General features: G+C 43.5%; 2 pseudogenes; both read right to left on the reverse strand.

Annotated features, from left to right (window-relative positions):
* Positions 1–1,760: 1,760 nt before the first annotated feature.
* LOC123403662 lies at positions 1,761–5,046 on the reverse strand (annotated as a pseudogene).
* Positions 5,047–5,673: 627 nt separating this feature from the next.
* LOC123403663 lies at positions 5,674–6,780 on the reverse strand (annotated as a pseudogene).
* Positions 6,781–11,244: the final 4,464 nt, after the last annotated feature.

Raw genomic sequence — 11,244 nt, forward strand, 5'->3', positions numbered from 1 at the left:
TCTCTCTAAGTAACTTGGTAATTGGAGTGTGTTATGAAATTAGTCCTAAATATGATAGGCATCCAAAGAGGATATAATAAAAACTTTCATATTCAAGTGCATTGATTAGTAAGAGAAGTTTGATTCCTCACAATTTGTTTTGAGATATGGATATGGTAATATTAGAGTCATGTTAGTAGGGTGTTGTGAATCTAGAAATACTTGTGTTGAGGTTAGTGATTCCCGTAGCATGCACGTATGGTGAACTGCTATGTTAGGAAGTCGGAGCATAATTGATTTATTGATTGTCATCCTTTGTCTGGCGGTCGGGATCGCGCGATGGTTAACACCTACCAACCCTTCCCCTAGGAGTATGCGTTTAGCACTTTGTTTCGATTACTAATAAAACTTTCGCAATAAGATATGAGTTCTTCATGACTAATGTGAGTCCATGGTATAGATGCATTCTCACCTTCCACCATTGCTAGACTCTCTAGTGCCGCGCAACTTTCGTCGGTGCACAAACCCACCATATACCTTCCTCAAAACAGCCACCATACCTACCTATTATGGCATTTTCATAGCCATTTCGAGATATATTGCCATGCAAATTCCACCGTTCTGTCTCATGACATGTGCCATCATTTTCATTTTGCCATTGCATGATCGTAAGATATCTAGTGAGATGTGTCAACGTCACACGCTAAGCTAGATCGTTGCACATCCCGGTGCACTGCCGGAGGCATTTCATATAGAGTCATTATTGTTCTAAGTATCGAGTTGTAAGAAAATAAAAGTGTGATGATCATCATTATTAGAGCATTGTCCCATGTGAGGAAATAATAAAAGAGGCCAGCGAAGCCCAAATAAAAATAAAGAGGCCAAAGACGCCCACCAAAAAAGAGAGAAAAAATGAAATGAACAAAGAAGGCCAAAGAGCCCAAACAAAAAAATGATGAGAGAAAAAGAGAGAAGGGACAATGCTACTATCTTTTTCCACACTTGTGCTTTAAAATAGCATCATGTTCTTCATGATAGAGAGTCTCTTGTTTTGTCACTTTCATATACTAGTGGAAATTTTGATTATATAACTTGGCTTGTATAATCCAATGATGGGCTTCCTAAAAATTGCCCTAGGTCTTCGTGAGCAAGCAAGTTGGGTGCACACCCACTAGTCTTCTTTTTGAGCTTTCATACACTTATAGCTCTAGTGCATCCGTTCCATGGCAATCCCTACTCATTCACATTGATGTCTATTGATGGGCATCTCCATAGCCCGTTGATACGCCGAGTCGATGTCACCATCTCCTCCTTTTTGCCTCACAACCTCCACCACAGTCTATTCCACATATAGTGTTATATCCATGGCTCACACTCATGTATTCACTACTAGGAAAAGGCCTGCTAGTGGCGCACCTATTTTGGCTACTAATGGCGCACTATAGGTGCGCCACTAGCATCACGCCATTAGAATTTTTTACTAAAAGCGCACCACAGGTGCGCCATTAGTATGTGGTATACTAATGGCGCACCAGGCAATGCACCATTAGTATACCTCCCAGGTGCGCCATTAGTATACCTCCCAGGTGCGCCATTAGTATGCCTTCCAAGTGCGCCATTAGTATGCCTCCCAGGTGTGTCATTAGTATAGCTCATGGTGCGCCACAAGTTATACTACCAGCTCTAAAAATATTCAATTATTATCCTCACACCCACAAAAAGGTTCAAGATAAACACATATTACATCACAATGAAACTATGTTTATAAACATGCACATACATTGAACGCAAGTTGGCAAACAAATTAACCTAGAGGAAGCATAGTTTTGACCATCTTAACAATCATTTAGAACACACAAGTTACAAAAAGATAAGGACTATTGGTTGCTATGAGAGACTTCAGATGGTCCAGAACACACAAGTTCGTATCTACATGCACAAAGTGCAAGCTCCAAAACACTCGAAACACCAAATGGTCTACAAGACAATAAGGTCCATGATTACAGGTTGGTTGGTCCATAAACGCTAGAGAGTCATCATGTCCGGTTGAGTACCTGAAAACATTTTGCACAAATTTGTCAAAAAGTGGAACCAGAACAAGTTGTTAAAATCTCATATGCATATTAAAAATATTCGATCAAAAGATTATCATGATATCATAGTTAACAATATAGTTTCTATAAAAGTTATAATCATCTCACATGCTATTATATAGAACTATGTTCCAGTGCTTGTAGTTTTATCAACAATGAATGCATTAAGCATCTTAAACAAAGATTGTCATGATATCATAGTTAACAATATCGTTTCTATGTGGTTACTAGTAGAAACTAGTTGATTGCCCATGCGTTGCCACGGAACATAAAAAATGATTGCTGTGTGTGCTCATTAGTCAAGTCCAACATAGACGGAATTCATGTTTGTATGGTGGAAACCACTTGTGTGTCGTCCTTCCGTGCCCTCCCTCTCTCATAATCACTATGCACACATGATATGTCCTTTGTAATTTCTGAATGCATGTGTCGCATATGATTTACAGTTGTGTTGCGACAAATATTACCTTGGGTTTCCTTCACTCATACCGTATCTTCACTCATACCGTATCTTCCTAACCAAATCTGTCTTGTCAAATACGGCCTATTTCTTGAATTAACTTGTCCCTAACTCCCAACAGCATGTGATTCAAATCTGGCAATAGCCTATTAATACTTTGCTACGCACGAGCTGGTTTACCTCTTTAGCCCGTTAGAGAAACTGTACCATCACACTATAGCGTATGGATAAATAGGTGTGGAATAAATACATTTAGCATATACTAGATGGCAGCAGACAGATAATGGATCTACCCTTTCAGTGCACCATAAACAAGTGCAATTGCACATTTAATTGAAGAAAATGTTAAAATAACTTCTACACGTTTTATAATTAGCATTGTTTTGTTTCATATACAATGTATATACAGGTTCTATGACTGTTGATGGCCCGGCACTCAGACTAGTCTAGCAAGTAATATCCAGTTTGAAGAAGTCGACAGACAGCGACACAGACCTAGGCACGAGGATGCTCATTGTTTGTGCCGTCCATTTTGGCTATTACAAGGGAGTCAATGCCATGGAGAAACTTGGCCAGCTTGTTGTAGATAGGCTCCAGTGACTGACAATGGCCACACCATGGTGCATATATATGCGTCCAAAATGATGCGGCGTTATGGACAACACACATTTTTTATCTTCTCAAATCTACCTGGAAATAACTGAACTTACCTCCAAAAGGACATCTTTTGACTCATCCAGAACTATTTGATCCAGACTCTTGCCAACAACAACTTTAACGTCCTCATCATTCTGCATGGGAACATAAAAAATGTCTCATTGCTGTGTAAATAATTATTTTGCTGTTTTGCACATGACTCCAAAAGAAAGGGAAGGATGCTCCAGCATGCAAGTAAACCACGTATAAATGAATAAAGGCTTGTTTTGCTCCCTTTCATATTATTTTGTTTGAAAACACAAATGAGGTTTAGACTAGTAATCAACAGAAAACAAAACACCCATATATAAATAAAAAGCAGAAGTGTACAACAATGTGGTAGTAAAGTGCATTTCGGGCCATAAAGAATGTACCTTCTCAAATATGTTTATCTTCTTCAAGGCCAGAATTCAATGAACTGGTAGGAAAATAGCTCTCTGCACGACACTGCTTGCTCCATTTCCAATGGGACCAAATATATGCATGTCTTCAGATGCACATCGGTATGCCTTCTCACCAGTATCTAGCTCTTCTGGGCCAGTACTTCTCTTATGAAAGCCATGCTCATTGATGTTATACTGACCAAACGATCTACTCAGTAAATTTATCGTTCCACCATCAGATACCTTCATGAAAGAAAGAACATAAAAAAACACTTGCACATGTAAACATGTTTGAATTCACAGATACACCATGGACTAAGTTGGAGGAATTCCAAAAGAAAGTTGTCTGTGTGAGGACCGATTGGTCAGGCTGTGCAGATGACGAAGTTGGAGCATGTATATTCAGCTGCTGGGAAACTGGACTGAAACAACTTGTACCAATTCCCTTAATAGACAACAACCATGCCTAATGCTGCCGGTGTTTGACAGACACAGACAACCTAATTTTCGTTTGCATGCAGAGAAGAAAAGACTGACACTGTGAGTTTACCACATAGGAATCGCATGTGTCCTCCGGGAAGGGAACCCTGGTGCTGACGCCGCCCTTGTCCGAGTCGTCGAACAGCAACGGCTGCAGCTTCTTCTTCAACTCCTCTAGCCCCGCCATGGGGACTGTCAATCAAAATAACCCGAATGGTGGATGGATGGATGGATGGATGGGTTAGCAGTTTGCATCAACAACAGCACACAAAATCTGGCTGCCTATAGTACAAGCCAAAAAATAAACAAAATTGGGCTTACCAAGCAGCGAGGAATCACGGTCTCTTAGGTTGAGCAGAGAATCCCAGGCGAAAAATTGGAGCTTGGGCGGCGGACCTGGTTACATCCAGCAATCGCGAACAAATCAAACAATAGTGAACATACCACACTGGAATTCTCTAACCCGCGCCGATTCCAAATGGAACTAGGCAACTGACGAAATGGGAATCGGGATTTGGGGGAGCGGGGTCACCTCGGTTCGCCTCGCGGTGAGGACGGCGGGCGGGCGGGCGGTGAGGTCCTGTAGGTGGTGGCGAGCCCGTCGGGAGGAGCGGCCGAGGATGCTCGTCGGACGGATCATGACAGAGGAAAAAGTTCATGAAACACTGGTCCGATCAACAGAACAAAGTACCTTTCCCTTGAATGATTTTGCTGTTTCCTTCAAGATGGGCAGGAATTTTGAGGACTCCTTTGCAACAGCGAATAGCAAAATCTGATTTTGAAATTAGGATACAGCACTGAGCACATCAGCAAAGGAGTAATAATACATGGGCCGAGAACATGATGAACTGCAGCAGTGGGTGACAAGACAATAACCTTCTGAACCTTCATAGCCGAGCAAGCCTTTAGCACATTTGAAGTACCTTTCACAGCAGGAGCCAATATTTCTGACTGCACATATGCATTTAATAAGCGGTGAGAGGAGTACTAGCAATTCTACAGTGTTCAACACTCACAATGCCATCCCGACAGCTCGCAATTCTAACACTTTTGATAATCTAAATAATGTTAGCACACACAGGTCAAAGCACATAACAATCTACAATTTGCATTGCACTAACCACTCCCAACGCTATAATATGATGTGCAAGTGTTCTCCAGGAGCTAGTATTGCAAACATATATTACGGCGAGCCTAGCTTTGCAAGCACCAAAAACTGCCAAACTATATGGGATTGAAAGTGCATCACCCTATCAAGAATGACACGCGTGCCAATAGGTATAATTCACAACGCTGCTTCACTGTCAATACAAGTTCATTACTGTATCAAACAATATAGCTACAGTAACAAACATAATGATTTTACGACACGGAAGCATTAGTTGCCATTTGGAAAGAACACCTGCCTCAGGATCAACAATCTTATCTTCAGGCACCGTAGTGGCGAGGTGGAAGACCCCCTCACACCCCTCAAGCGCACGTGTCAGCGTGTCATAGTCGAGCACATCGGCCCTGAACAAGTGCAGATTCTCCCGGGCCTCGTCCATCTGCTTGAGGTGGACATTCTTGGGGTCACCTGAAAGAGCATTCAAACATTAATCAGAACACTATGCTTAACCGTGGACTAAGCACTTTGTTTTATCCGTTCGCTTTCGCCCACGATCAATTAAGCCCTGCTTTCTTCATTCGGACACGGAACCCCGACTAATTGACGGCCACTACGACTCTACGAATGAATGCAAAGCACATACCGACACAGAACTTGGATTCATTTTCAACCATGAATGAATGCAAAGCTCGTCTGGACACGGAACTCCGATTGATTTGCAACTATGAATGAATGTGCCGATCGTCGTCCAGGTAGAACGACGGCATCGTCGGGCCGATGGTCTTCACATGCCATGTTGATGCCAAATAGTCCGCCTCCTGTTTGAACCCATATGTGTGTTGAGCATCATCACGTCTGCGCTTTGATCAATCTTTATCTAAGTTGGCAAAACAACAAACAGGTGGTGTGCACGCGCAAGGGGCCTCACCTTGGTCTCGAGCTCATGGAACGAGTTGACGAACACGTCGTCGGCGTCCTCCAACCCATCGAACTGCCCGACCACCGCGTCCAGTAACACACGGTACGACTCCGGCGCCGCCACGAACGACGGCACGTCCTCCGGCCCCAGGTCGACGCTCAGCAGGCCCCGGAGCACCCTCCCGTCCACGACCGGCAGGCCGACGCGGCCCGTGTAGACCTCCCCGTAGACGACGTCCACCGCGCAGGGCTGCGAGAAGAGCGCGGCCATCGGCACGCCGGCGGCGCGAGCCACGCGGCCCGCCCAGGGCAGGTGCGGGTCGTAGACGAGCACGCGTACGGGCCTCCCCGCCCCAGCCTCGGATAGGAAGAGCGCCTCGAGGGTTTCAGACCCCGCGGCCGCGAGACGGTGGACGTACTCCCTGAAGTCCGGGCAAGCTGCCATGCCGCCATCGTCGAAGCCGTCGGAGATGGCGGCGACGCGGAAGGGGCGCAAAGGGGCGGGACGGTGGCGAGGAGGTGGCGCGTGGTGACAAGCCTGGGGCGGAGGCCGTGGTATGCGAGGCGGCGGCCGAGCTGCAGCATGGGGTTGAGGTGGCCCTGCGCCTCCGAGAAGGCGAGGAGCAGGACATGGCCGCCGCCGCCGTCTGAACCAGTAAGGTGGGAAACCTGGTTACTAATCGCGTATTTGTAGGTGGTGCGTCATTAGTAGTTTTGCAAAAAAAAATTATAGTAGTGGCGCACTGGGTGAGTGGTGCGCCATTACTAATTAAACTAGTAATGACGCACTGTGCCCCGGTGCGTCATTAGTATTTTTGGAAAAAAAAATTTGTTAGTAGTGGTGCACCGTGTGTGTGGTGCGCCATTAGTGTCCATGACACTAATGGCGCACCGACACATGGTGCGCAACTGCTATATAGTAGTGGCGCACCACTTGTCTGGTGCGCCATTAGTGTCTATATTATCTATAGCCCTTTTTCTATTAGTGATTGCTTGAGAGTTGAAAAAGTTTGAGAAAGTAAGAGTGCGAAAACAATTACTTGGCCAATACCGGGGTTGTGCATGATTTAAATTCTTTGTGTGGGGATGATGGAGCATAGCCAGACAGTATGATTTTGTAGGGAAAACTTTCTTTGGCCTTGTTATTTCAAAAGTTCATGATTACTTTGGTAGTATGCTTGAAGTAGTATTGTTTTCATGTCAATATTAAACTATTGTTTTGACTCTTATGGATCTGACATTCATGCCACAATAAAGAAGTTACAAAGAAAAAATATGTTAGGTAGCATTCCATATCAAAAATTCCGTCTTTATCACTTCCCTACTCGAGGACGAGCAGGAGTTAAGCTTGGGGATGATTGATATGTCTCCAATGTATCTATAATTTTTGATTGTTTCATGCTATTATATTATCAACTTGGGATGTCTTATATGCATTTATATGCCATTTTATATCATTTTTGGGACTAACCTATTAACTCAGTGCCCATTGCCAATTTTTGTTGTTTCCGTGTTTTTGACCTTTTTCAGATAAGAATATTAAACGGAGTCCAAACGGAATAAAACCTGCGGGGTGATTTTTTCCATAACAGAAGATACCCAAAAGACTTGAGAACCAAGGCATGGGGTCTCGTGGGAGCTCACGAGCCCCCTAGGCGCGCCCAAGGGGGGCGCCTAGCAGGCTCGTGGGCCCCCCTTGCCTCCTTTGCCCTACCTCTTTCGCCTATATATTCCTAAAAATCCCGAAACCAATAAAGAGAGCAACGAAAATACTTTTCCACTGCAGCAAGCTTCTGTTTGCGCAAGATCCCATCTGGGGCCCGTTCTGGTGCCCTGCCGGAGGGGATTTAGACACGGAGGGCTTCTTCATCAACACCATTGCCTCTCCGATGATGCGTGAGTAGTTCACCACAGACCTTCGGGTCCATAGCTAGTAGCCAGATGGCTTCTTCTCTCTCTTGGATCTTCAATACAAAGTTCTCCATGATCTTCATGGAGATCTATCCGATGTAACTTTCTTTTGCGGTTTGTTTGTCGAGATTCGATGAATTGTGGATTTATCATCAGATTATCTATGAATATTATTTGAGTCTCCTTTGATTTCTTATATGCATGATTACGTATCCTTGTAATTCTCTTTAAGTTATGGGTTTCGTTTGGCCAACTTGATCCATAATTCTTGCAATGGGAGAAGTGCTTGGTTTTGGGTTCATACCGTGCGGTGTGTGATACGTCTCCAACGTATCTATAATTTTTGATGGTTTCATGCTATTATCTTGTCAAACTTTGGATGTTTTGTATGCCTTTTATATCTTTTTTGGGACTAACTTATTAACTCAGTGCCAAGTGCAAGTTCCTGTTTTTTCCGTGTTTTTGACCCTTTTAAGAGGAGGATTTTAAAAGGATTCCAAACGGAATAAAACTTCCGAAAAGATTTTTTCTAGAAAAGATACGCAGAAAGCTTGGGGACCAAGGCACGGAGTCCCGGGGGAGGCCACAAGCCCCCATGGTGCGGCCAGGGGGGCCCGCGCCTCCCAGGCTTATGGGCTCCCTTGGCCTCCCCTGCCCTAGCTCCTTCGCCTATAAATTCCCTAAAATCCCTAAAAAATAGAGAGATCCACGAAAATACTTTTCCACCGCCGAAAACTTCTGTGTCCGCAAGATCCCATCTGGGGCACGTTTTGGTGCCCTGTCGGAGCGGGATTCGGATACGGAGGGCTTCTTAATCAACACCATGACCTCTCCGATGATGCGTGAGTAGTTCACCATAGACCTTCGGGTCCATAGCTAGTAGCTAGATGGCTTCTTCTCTCTCTTGGATCTTCAATACAAAGTTCTCCATGATCTTCATGGAGATCTATCCGATGTAATCTTCTTTTGCGGTGTGTTTGTCGAGATCCGATGAATTGTGGATTTATGATCAGATTATCTATGAATCTTATTTGAGTTTCTTCTGATCTCTTATATGCATGATTTCATATCCTTGTAATTTTCTTCGAGTTGTGGGTTTTGTTTGGCCAACTTGATCTATGATTCTTGCAATGGGAGAAGTGCTTGGTTTTGGGTTCATACCGTGCGGTGACCTCACCCAGTGATAGAAGGGTGGCGAGGCACGTATCGTGTTGTTGCCATCAAGTGTAAAAAGATGGGGTTTTCATCATTGGTTTGAGTTTATCCCTCTACATCATGTCATCTTGCTTAAAGCGTTACTCTGTTTGTCATGAACTAAATACACTAGATGCATGTTGGATAGCGGTCGATGTGTGGAGTAATAGTAGTAGATGCAGAAAATATTGGTCTACTTGTCTCGGACGTGATGCATATATGTATGATCATTGCCTTACATATCGTCATGACTTTGCGCGGTTCTATCAATTGCTTGACAGTAATTTGTTCACCCACCGTAATATTTGCTATTTTGAGAGAAGCCTCTAGTGAACACTATGGCCCCCGGGTCTACTTCACACCATATTTTCAGCCTTACTCTTTTACTTCGTTGCACTTTCCGCCTTCAGATCTCACTTTGCAATCAATCTTGAAGGGATTGACAACCCCTTTATAGTGTTGGGTGCAAGTTGTTTTGTGTTTGCGCAGGTACTCTGGACTTGACACAATTCTCCTACTCGATTGATACCTTGGTTCTCAAACTGAGGGAAATACTTACTGCTCCTGTGCTGCATCACCCTTTCCTCTTCAATGGAAAAACCAACGCAAGCTCAAGAGGTAGCAAAAGGATTTCTGGCGCCGTTTCCGGGGAGGATCAAGTCAAGAACTCATCCAAGTAAGTGTTGCAAACTCATCTCTTGCATTTTTTTTTGCCTCTCGTTTTCCTCTCCCCCACTTCTGAAAAACAAAAATTTACGAAAACATTTGCCTTTTTCATTTGCCTTTTTCATTTGCCTTTTTCGTTCGCCCTTTTCTATCGTTTGCTTTCTGTTCGCTTGTGTGCTTTTTTGCTTGCTGCAGTCACCATGACTGAAAACACCAAACTTTGCGACTTCTCGAATACTAATAATAATGACTTTATTAGTACTCCGGTTGCTCCCGTCACTAGTGCGGAATCATATGAAATCAATGTTGCTTTGTTGAATCTTGTTATGAAAGAGCTATTCTCCGGCCTTCCTAGTGAAGATGCCGCATCCCATCTTAATACCTTCATTGAGCTTTGCGATATGCAAAAGAAGAAAGATGTGGATAATGATGTGATTAAATTGCTTTTTCCTTTCTCGTTGCGATATCGAGAAGAAAGTTGGTTTTCGTCTTTGCCCAAAAATAGTATTGATTCTTGGAACAAGTGCAAAGATGCTTATATATCCAAGTATTTTCCGCCCGCTAAAATTATCTCTCTCCGTAATGATATCATGAATTTTAAGCAACTTGATCATGAACATGTTGCACAATCTTGGGAGAGAATGAAATTGATGATTAGAAATTGTCCCGCTCATGGCTTGAGTCTTTGGATGATTATACAAATCTTCTACGCTAGCTTGAATTTCCCTTCTAGAAATATCTTGGACTCCGCCTCAGGTGGAACGTTCATGGAAATCACGTTAGGAGAAGCCACAAAACTCCTAGATAATATCATGACGAACTACTCTCAGTGGCACACTGAAAGGTCACCCACTAGTAAAAAGGTATACGCTATAGAAGAAATTAACACGTTAAGTGCTAAGATAGACGAGTTAATGAATTTGGTTGCAAGTAGAAGTGCTCCTTTAGATCCTAATGATATGCGCTTGTCTTCCTTGATTGAGAGTAGCAACGCTAGCTTGGACGTTAATTTTGTTGGTAGGAATAATTTTGGCAACAACAATGCTTTTAGAGGAAACTATGTTCCTAGGCTTTTTCCTAGTAACCCCTCTAATAACTTTGGCAACTCCTACAATAATACTCATGGAAATTACAATAGATTGCCCTCTGATCTAGAGAGTAATATCAAAGAGTTTATCAACTCGCAAAAGATTTTCAATGCGTCCATAGAGGAAAAACTACTCAAAATTGACGATTTGGCTAGGAGCGTTGACAGAATGTCTAGTGATATTGATGCTTTTAAAGTTAGATGTGTTGGGGAACGTCGCATGGGAAACAAAACTTTTCCTACGCGCACGAAGACCTATCATGGTGATG

Source organism: Hordeum vulgare, chromosome 6H, assembly GCF_904849725.1.
Source record: "Hordeum vulgare subsp. vulgare chromosome 6H, MorexV3_pseudomolecules_assembly, whole genome shotgun sequence".
In the NCBI taxonomy this organism is placed as follows: Eukaryota; Viridiplantae; Streptophyta; class Magnoliopsida; order Poales; family Poaceae; genus Hordeum; species Hordeum vulgare.